This window comes from Chiloscyllium punctatum, chromosome 34 (assembly GCF_047496795.1).
Source record: "Chiloscyllium punctatum isolate Juve2018m chromosome 34, sChiPun1.3, whole genome shotgun sequence".
In the NCBI taxonomy this organism is placed as follows: Eukaryota; Metazoa; Chordata; class Chondrichthyes; order Orectolobiformes; family Hemiscylliidae; genus Chiloscyllium; species Chiloscyllium punctatum.
This window is the reverse complement of record NC_092772.1, coordinates 53,609,674-53,619,864: the sequence shown is the minus strand read 5'-3', so window position 1 is coordinate 53,619,864 and position 10,191 is coordinate 53,609,674. Positions and strand designations below refer to the sequence as shown.

Here is a 10,191-nt window from a genome sequence, read left to right as displayed (position 1 = left end):
AGAGAGAGGGACAGGGAGAGGGACAGTGAGAGAGAGAGAGAGAGAGAGAGGGAGAGACAGAGAGATACAGAGAGAGGGACAGGGAGAGGGACAGTGAGAGAGAGAGAGAGAGACAGAGAGATACAGAGAGAGGGACAGGGAGAGGGACAGGGAGAGAGAGAGAGAGACAGAGAGATACAGAGAGAGGGACAGGGAGAGAGAGAGAGAGAGACAGAGAGATACAGAGAGAGGGACAGGGAGAGGGACAGTGAGAGAGAGAGAGAGAGAGAGAGGGAGAGACAGAGAGATACAGAGAGAGGGACAGGGAGAGAGAGAGAGAGAGAGAGAGACAGAGATACAGAGAGAGGGACAGGGAGAGGGACAGGGAGAGAGAGAGATACAGAGAGAGGGACAGGGAGAGAGAGAGATACAGAGAGAGGGACAGGGAGAGGGACAGGGAGAGAGAGAGGGACAGGGAGAGAGAGAGATACAGAGAGAGGGACAGGGAGAGAGAGAGACAGAGAGAGGGACAGGGAGAGGGACAGGGAGAGGGAGAGACAGAGGAGAGAGAGATACAGAGAGAGGGGACAGGGAGAGGGACAGGGAGAGAGAGAGATACAGAGAGAGGGGGACAGGGAGAGGACAGGGAGAGGGAGAGACAGAGAGAGAGAGACAGAGAGGAGGGACAGTGAGAGAGAGAGAGGGACAGGGAGAGGGACAGGGAGAGAGAGAGACAGAGAGAGAGGGACAGGGAGAGGGACAGTGAGAGAGAGAGAGAGAGAGAGAGGGACAGGGAGAGGGGGACAGTGAGAGAGAGAGAGAGAGAGATACAGAGAGAGGGACAGGGAGAGGGGACAGTGAGAGAGAGAGACAGAGAGAGAGGGACAGGGAGAGGGACAGTGAGAGAGAGAGAGAGAGAGATACAGAGAGAGGGACAGGGAGAGGGACAGTGAGAGAGAGGAGAGACAGAGAGAGGGACAGGGAGAGAACAGAGGACAGAGAGGGGGACAGGGAGAGGGACAGTGAGAGAGAGAGAGAGGACAGAGAGAGGGACAGGGAGAGGGACAGGGAGAGAGAGAGAGAGACAGGGAGAGGGACAGGGAGAGAGAGAGAGAGAGAGAGAGATACAGAGAGAGGGACAGGGAGAGGGACAGTGAGAGAGAGAGAGATACAGAGAGAGGGACAGGAAGAGAAAGAGATAGGTAGAGGGACAGGGAGAGAGAGAGACAGAGAGATACAGAGAGAGGGGACAGGGAGAGGGACAGTGAGAGAGAGAGAGAGAGAGGGACAGGGAGAGACAGAGACAGAGAGGGGGGACAGGGAGAGAGAGAGAGAGACAGAGACAGAGAGAGGGACAGGGAGAGAGAGAGAGAGACAGAGACAGAGAGAGGGACAGGGAGAGAGAGGGAGGATGTGAGAAAGAAGGAAGGGGGACTTCAGTCTCCTGGCCAAGCTCTCCATTCGATTGTCTGCTTAAACTTGAATTTGATCAAGGTTCACACACCGACCGGGGCTCACACACCGACCGGGGCTCACACACCGACCGGGGCTCCACACACCGGACCGGGCTCACACACCGACCGGGGCTCACACACCGACCGAGGCTCACACACTGATGCTTACACTTGTACCCTCTCTGTGTGGGGTGTTGTTTCACTGATTGAGGCTTTGCACTGTGACTTGTGCACCTGTATTAAGTATGTGTGTGTAAATGTGTGTGTGCATGTGAGAGAGTGTGTGACTGTGTGTGTGAGAGAGAGTGTGTGCGTATGAGTATTTATGAGTGTGTGTGTGACACAGTGGGGTGTGTCTGTGTGTGTGCCTGTGTGTCTGTGGGAGTGAGTGTGTGTGTGTATGAGTGTGTGTGTCTTTGTGCGTGTGAGAGAGTGTCTGTGTCTGTGTGTGCGATAGTGCATGTGTGACAGTGTCTATGTGAGTGTGTGTGTGAGAGAGTGTGTGAGTGAGTGTGAGTGTGAGTGTGAGTGAGTGAATGAGTGAGAGTGAGAATGAGAGTGAGAGTGAGAGTGAGTGTGTGTGAGAGAGTGTGAGAGAGTGTGTGTGTGTGAGAGTGTGTGTGTGAGAGTGTGTGTGTGAGAGAGTGTGTGTGTGAGAGTGTGTGTGTGTGAGAGTGTGTGTGAGAGTGTGTGTGTGGGAGTGTGTGTGTGTGTGTATGGGGGTGTACCTGACTCTGGTAAAGGGCTGTGTCAGTGTATTTTGCCTGTTGCTCTCACTTGGCGATGTTGCTTTAGTTTCTCCTGGTTGCTGTGGTTCAGTAACTCCAGGGACAACCTCTTGCCATTCTCTGCCAACGTCTCCAACAATTCGAAGCTGTCATCTTGCTGAGGAGGGGTTTCTGTGCTGTCAGGTTCCCGCTGGGTGGAGAGTCCCCCAGCTGAAACACACACAGAGGCAGCCCGTCAGACTCGGGAACACACCCAGGAACACAGTTATCATGTTATCAGGTTTCCTGTGACAGGCAGAGGCCCTTCAGCCCCAATGGGAGCCTATCCCACCACTCCATCTCCAACCCAGCCAGGTGACCTGGAGACCCATACCCAGCACCGACACACGCTCTGATAAGAAGGGTCACTGGGCTGGAAACGTTAACTCTGCTTTCTCTCTCTCTGCACAGACCTGCTGAGTTTCTCCAGCACTTTCGGATTGGTGCGCAATTTCTGATATCCCTTTGCCGAATGGCCTTGCATGGATCTGTAAGGTCTCACCCTTATCCTGGACTCCCACAGCCCTCTTCGAAATCCACCGCCAGAACATAGTACAGTACAGCACAGGCCATTCGGCCCTCGATGTTGTACTATCCTACTCTAAGATCAGACTAACGGACACGCCCTTCATTGTCCGATCATCCACGTGCCTGGCCAAGAGTCGCTTCAATGTCCCGAATGTATCTGACAAGATATCCTCTCAATCCCGTTGGACCCCCTAATCTGTCTCAAACCCCTTTGATAGGATTCCACCCCGAATTAATCCTGGAGTTCGGGTGCCCCTCGGACCTTACCACCCCCCCTGTTCAGCTCCTGCAATGTTTCTGGCGTATCCCACCTCCAACCCCGCCTCTCTCTCTCTCACACACACACACTCCCCCCTCTGCACAGCGGGCATTTGCCCTCAAAGGTGCAGAACTCAGTGCACTGCCCCTGAGACGGGCCAACAGAGCAGATGTATACAACGGAGGGTGGGGTGGGGTGGGGAGGCATTGCTTAGAAAGTCAATCTGGCTTGAGTCCCCTCACAATGAGGCGTTTGATTCACAGAAAGAAACACAGAATCCATTCAGGCCCTTCAGCCCAACAGGTCCACACTGACCCTCTGAAGACTAACCCCACCCAGACTCATTCACCTACATTTACCCCTGACAGACACGCCTGGACATCCCTGGGCACTATGGGACAATTCCCCATGGCCACTCCACCCTAACCTGCACATCCCTGGGCACTATGGGACAATTTCCCATGGCCAATCCACCCTAACCTACACTGACATCTGAGCCTTACGGAGCATTTGCCTCGAGCTCTGTAATGTTGACCTCAATCCTCCAACAGTCCCCAGAGCCCCACGGTCAACATCCAACAATCCCTTCGCTGTTCAAATCCACCGTCGCACTCCCTCAGGAATTCTCCAATTGGAATCTGTCCTCCCAGCCTCTCCACCCCCTCCCTATCTCTGTAACCCCCTCCCTATCTCTGTAACCCCCTCCAGTCTCTCCACCCCCTCCCTATCTCTGTAACCCCCTCCAGCCCCTACACCCCCTCCCTATCTCTGTAACCCCCACCAGCCCCTACACCCCCTCCCTATCTCTGTAACCCCCACCAGCCCCTACACCCCCTCCCTATCTCTGTAACCCCCTCCAGTCACTACACCCCCCTCCCTATCTCTGTAACCCCCTCCAGTCACTACACCCCCCTCCCTATCTCTGTAACCCCCTCCAGCCCCTACACCCCCTCCCTATCTCTGTAACCCCCACCAGCCCCTACACCCCCTCCCTATCTCTGTAACCCCCACCAGCCCCTACACCCCCTCCCTATCTCTGTAACCCCCTCCAGCCCCTACACCCCCTCCCTATCCCTGTAACCCCCTCCAGCCCCTACACTCCCTCCCTATCTCTGTAACCCCCACCAGCCCCTCCAGCCCCTCCCTATCTCTGTAACCCCCTCCAGCCCCTACACCCCCTCCCTATCTCTGTAACCCCCTCCAGCCCCTACACTCCCTCCCTATCTCTGTAACCCCCACCAGCCCCTACACCCCCTCCCTATCCCTGTAACCCCCTCCAGCCCCTACACCCCCTCCCTATCTCTGTAACCCCCTCCAGCCCCTACACTCCCTCCCTATCTCTGTAACCCCCACCAGCCCCTACACCCCCTCCCTATCCCTGTAACCCCCTCCAGCCCCTACACCCCCTCCCTATCTCTGTAACCCCCTCCTGCCCCTCCACCCCCTCCCTATCTCTGTAACCCCCACCAGCCCCTACACCCCATCCCTATCTCTGTAACCCCCTCCAGCCCCTACACTCCCTCCCTATCTCTGTAACCCCCTCCAGCCCCTACACCCCCTCCCTATCTCTGTAACCCCCTCCAGCCCCTACACCCCCTCCTATCTCTGTAACCTCACTAATTCCCGGCCCCTTGAGCATCCCCTGATTTCCCAGTCATCAGGGACAGTACCTTCAGCTGCCCAGGGGGTGCTGAGCTCAGTAGCTCCCTTGCTAACCCTTCCCCCGATCTCCCTTTCCCCTCCCAGTCCTCCAATGCCTCTTCACTGTTCGCAGCCCCACTCTCCGTTATCTTTGGGGATAATGAGTGGGGCAGTGCTGCACATGAACAGTTGGAGGGTCCTTTCATTGATGTCGTCCCGCTGTGTTTTAGCAACAGTCCCACACTCACCTGAGAGAACCAGCAAGCTGAGGACAATCACAGGGAGACCGGTGGCTTGAAGCCTCATTTGTGTCGATGTTCCAGTTTCGAGCTGGATATAAAAACAGACAATGATCAGAAACATGAGCTCTCAGTTGTTACACCACCCCCTCAGTGCACTCCCCCAATCTCTACAATCAAGGCTCATGTTTACACCAGCTCCACCCCCTGTCCCCACGCCTCAGTGCTCAAGAATCGATTTATTTCAGTCTTGAATATCATCAATGATGGGGCATCCACAAATCCCAATGGCCAATCCATTATCATTAATCCCATTGGCCAATCCATTATCACAAATCCCGTTGGCCAATCCATCATCACAAATCCCATTGGCCAATCCATCATCACAATTCAAAATGGCCGACCCATCATCGCAATTCAAAATGGCCAACCCATCACCTCACTTCAAAATGGCCAACCCATCACCTCACTTCAAAATTGCCAACTTATCATCTCAATTCAAAATGGCCAACCCGTCATCTCAATTCAAAATGGCCAACTCATCATCACAATTCAAAATGGCTAATCCATCATCTCAATTCAAATGGCCAAACCATCATCGCAATTCAAAATGGCCAACCCATCATCTCAATTCAAAATGGCCAACTCATCATCACAATTCAAAATGGCTAATCCATCATCTCAATTCAAAATGGCCAACCCATCATCTCAATTCAAAATGGCTAATCCATCATCTCAATTCAAAATGGCCAACCCATCATCTCACTTCAAAATGGCCAACTTGACATCTCAATTCAAAATGGCCAACCCATCATCTCGATTCAAAATGGCCAACTTATCATCTCAATTCAAATGGCCAACCCGTCATCTCAATTCAAAATGGCCAACCCATCATCACAATTCAAATGGCCAACTCATCGTCTCAATTAAAAATGGCCAATGTGTCATTTCAGTCCTTTTTGGCTGACACCACACTCTGCTTTGTGATCTCCTGGTTCTAGTCTCTCAAGACTTGCGCAGGCTCTGATCTGGAAATTATAAAAAAAAACAAGATGTTTGATTGAAATGCTTTTCATATTTTCTGTCCTTTAAGGTCAACATTTGAGAATCCTGCAGCAAGTAACTCCCCTCCTGACTCCCCAAAATATGTCCCACCATCGACAATGCACAAGGCAGGAGGGTGAGGGAATACTCCCCACTTGCCCCCGGATGGCGGCACCTCCAACAACACTCGAGAAGCTCGACACCATCCAGGGACAAAGCAATCCCCACACCCACAAACATCCCCTCCCTCCCCCACACTGACGCTCAGTAACAGCAGTGTGTACCATCCCCTCCCTCCCCCCACCGACCCTCAGTAACAGCAGTGTGTACCATCCCCTCCCTCCCCCCACCGACCCTCAGTAACAGCAGTGTGTACCATCCCCTCCCTCCCCCCACCGACCCTCAGGAACAGCAGTGTGTACCATCCCCTCCCTCCCTCCCCACCGACCCTCAGTAACAGCAGTGTGTACCATCCACTCCCTCCCCCCACCGACCCTCAGTAACAGCAGTGTGTACCATCCCCTCCCTCCCCCCCACCGACCCTCAGTAACAGCAGTGTGTACCATCCCCTCACTCCCCCCCACCGACGCTCAGTAACAGCAGTGTGTACCATCCCCTCCCTCCCACCCACCGACCCTCAGTAACAGCAGTGTGTACCATCCCCTCCCTCCCCCCACCGACCCTCAGTAACAGCAGTGTGTACCATCCCCTCCCTCCCCCACCGACCCTCAGTAACAGCAGTGTGTACCATCCCCTCCCTCCCCCACCGACCCTCAGTAACAGCAGTGTGTACCATCCCCTCCCTCCCCACCGACCCTCTCAGTAACAGCAGTGTGTACCATCCCCTCCCTCCCCCCCACCGACCCTCAGTAACAGCAGTGTGTACCATCCCCTCACTCCCCCCCCACCGACGCTCAGTAACAGCAGTGTGTACCATCCCCTCCCTCCCACCCACCGACCCTCAGTAACAGCAGTGTGTACCGTCCCCTCCCTCCCCCACCGACCCTCAGTAACAGCAGTGTGTACCATCCCCTCCCTGCCCCCACCGACCCTCAGTAACAGCAGTGTGTACCATCCCCTCCCTGCCCCCACCGACCCTCAGTAACAGCAGTGTGTACCATCCCCTCCCTCCCCCACCGACCCTCAGTAACAGCAGTGTGTACCATCCCCTCCCTGCCCCCACCGACCCTCAGTAACAGCAGTGTGTATCATCCCCTCCCTCCCCCCCACCGACCCTCAGTAACAGCAGTGTGTACCATCCCCTCCCTCCCCCCCACCGACCCTCAGTAACAGCAGTGTGTACCATCCCCTCCCACCCCCCACCGACGCTCAGTAACTGCAGTGTGTACCATCCCCTCCCTCCCCCACCGACCCTCAGTAACAGCAGTGTGTACCATCCCCTCCCTCCCCCCACCGACCCTCAGTAACAGCAGTGTGTACCATCCCCTCCCTCCCCCCACCGACCCTCAGTAACAGCAGTGTGTACCATCCCCTCCCTCCCCCCAAACGACCCTCAGTAACAGCAGTGTGTACCATCCCCTCCCTCCCCCCACCGACCCTCAGTAACAGCAGTGTGTACCATCCCCTCCCTCCCCCCACCGACCCTCAGTAACAGCAGTGTGTACTATCCCCTCCCTCCCCCCACCGACCCTCAGTAACAGCAGTGTGTACCATCCCCTCCCTCCCCCCACCGACCCTCAGTAACAGCAGTGTGTACCATCTATAAGGTAGTCAGTATGGATCCAGTCACTGGCCCTGAATTCTGAAAATCGTTTTGTCCCAGCCCAGTCTCTGACCATACCCCGAAATGGACTGCAACGGTTCAAGCAGGCACCTCAACCCCTCCCCCTTCTCAAGTGGGGGGTGCAACTCGGGAAGGGGTGGGTAAATACTGGGCCCAGCCAGTGACCCCCATGCCCTGTGAGAAGATATTAATCATTAGCTGCTTGTTCGGTGAGGTGTAGAGGCTATAAGGTCCATGGGTTTCGTAGTGTCCACTTCCTTCCCTGAGGGCCATGAGTGAGCCCGTCTGGATTTATGACAATCAATGTCAGAGTGTGTTGTAACCACGTACTGTCTGGTCAGAAGGAGGACAGAGTCATCAAGTCCCACAGCACGGTGACAGACCCTTCAGCCCAACCAGTCCGTGCTGACCCGAACCCCAAACTAAACCAGTCCCCCCCCGCCTGCTCCTGACCCATCTCTCTCCAACCCTTTCCTGTCCATGTCCTTATCCAAATGTCTTTTAAACGTTGTAACTGTCCCCACACCCCCCACTCCCTCAGGAAGGTCATCCCACACACGGACCACCCTCTGGAGATAAATATTGCCCCTCGTGTCTTTGTTAAATCTCTCTCCTGTCACCTTGAAAATGTGGCCCTTCGTCCTGAAATCCCCCATCCTCAGGGAATAGTCACCTGCCTTTTCCCTTATCCAGCCCTTTATAAATCTCTGTAAGGTCACTCCTCAGCCTCCAGGGAAAAAAGGAGAGAGTGGGGACCGCAGATGCTGGAGATTCAGATTCTGAGAGTGCGGTGCTGGAAAAGCACAGCAGGTCAGGCAGCATCTGAGGCGCAGGAGAGTCGACGTTTTGGACATCAGGCCTTAATCACCTTTCTGATGAAGAGCCTATGCTCAGAACCTCGACTCTCCTGATCCCCAGATGCGGCCGGATGGGCAGTGTTAGTTCAGCAATAAACATTCGCACCCCAGTGACAAACTGGGGATGCAAGGGGCTGGAGGAGATAGGGTTAGGGTGAGGGGGGAAAGATATAAAAGGGACCTGAGGGGCAACGTCTTCACCCAGAGGGGTGGTACGTGTATGGAATGAGCTGCCAGAGGAAGTGGTGGAGGATGGTACAATGACAACATTTAAGAGGCATCTGGATGGGTATATGAATAGGAAGGGTTTGGAGGGATATGGGCCGGGTGCTGGCAGGTGGGACTAGATTGGGTTGGGATATCTGGGTCAGCATGGAAGGGTTGGACCGAAGGGTCTGTTTCTGTGCTGTCCATCTCTATGACGATATGAACCCCGAGGTCCCTCTGTTCCACAACACGACCCAAGCTCCTAACATTAACTGTTCAAGCCCTACACTAGTTTGTCTCTCCAAGATACAACACCACACATTTATCCAAATTAAAACCACACATTTATCCAAATTAAACTCCATCTGCCACTGCTTAGGGGTGAGGGTAGACCCAAGAGGGATAACACATATTGAGGAAGGGAGTGAGGGAGGGGGAGGGTGTGAGGGAGGGGGGGGAAGGGTGTGAGGAGGGGGAGGGGAAGGGTGTGAGGAGGGGGAGGGGAAGGGTTTGAGGGAGGGGAAGGGGAAGGGTTGTGAGGGAGGGGAAGGGGAGTGTGTGAGGGAGGGGGAGGGAAGGGTGTGAGGGAGGGGGAGGGGAAGGGTGTGAGGGAGGGGGAGGGGAAGGGTTTGAGGGAGGGGAAGGGGAAGGGTGTGAGGGAGGGGAAGGGGAGTGTGTGAGGGAGGGGGAGGGGAAGGGTGTGAGGGAGGGGGGAGGGGAAGGGTGTGAGGGAGGGGGAGGGGAAGGGTGTGAGGGAGGGGGAGGGGAAGGGTGTGAGAGAGGGGAAGGGAAGGGTGTGAGGGAGGGAAGGGAAGGGTGTGAGGGAGGGGAAGGGGAGTGTGTGAGGGCTGGGGGAGGGGGAGGGTGTGAGGGAGGGGAGGGGAAGGGTGTGAGGGAGGGGAAGGGGAATGGTGTGAGGGAGGGGAGGGGAAGGATGTGAGGGAGGGGAAGGGGAGGGTGTGAGGGAGGGGAGGGGGAAGGGTGTGAGGGAGGGGAGGGGGAAGGTGTGAGGGAGGGGAGGGGAAGGGTGTGAGGGAGGGTGGAGGGGAAGGGTGTGAGGGAGGGGGAGGGGAAGGGTGTGAGGGAGGGGGAGGGGAAGGGTTTGAGGGAGGGGAAGGGGAAGGGTGTGAGGGAGGGGAAGGGAAGGGGTTGAGGAAGGGAAGGGTGTGAGGGTGGGGGAGGGGGAGGGTGTGAGGGAGGGGAGGGGGAAGGGTGTGAGGGAGGTGGAGGGAAGGGTGTGAGGGAGGGGAAGGGAGGGTGTGAGGGAGGGGAGGGGGAGGGTGTGAGGGAGGGGAAGGGGAGGGTGTGAGGGAGGGGGAGGGGGAGGTGTGAGGGAGGGGAAGGGGAAGGGTGTGAGGGAGGGGGAGGGAAGGGGTTGAGGAAGGGGAAGGGTGTGAGGGTGGGGAAGGGGGTAGGGTGTGAGGGAGGGGAAGGGGTTGAGGAAGTGGAAGGGTGTGAGGGTGGGGAAGGGG

The 10,191-nt window shown here is 56.0% G+C and overlaps 1 long non-coding RNA gene across 1 annotated transcript in view; it reads right to left on the bottom strand.

Annotated features, from left to right (window-relative positions):
• Positions 1-2,264: 2,264 nt before the first annotated feature.
• LOC140459015 (uncharacterized) overlaps positions 2,265-10,191 on the bottom strand; it is a 9,478-nt gene continuing 1,551 nt past the window's right edge. The window contains exons 2-3 of the long non-coding RNA XR_011953821.1: positions 4,877-4,958; positions 2,265-2,371 (exon numbers count right to left, since the gene is read on the bottom strand). This is a non-coding gene — a long non-coding RNA (uncharacterized lncRNA). The remainder of the gene's footprint in view (positions 2,372-4,876; positions 4,959-10,191) is intronic.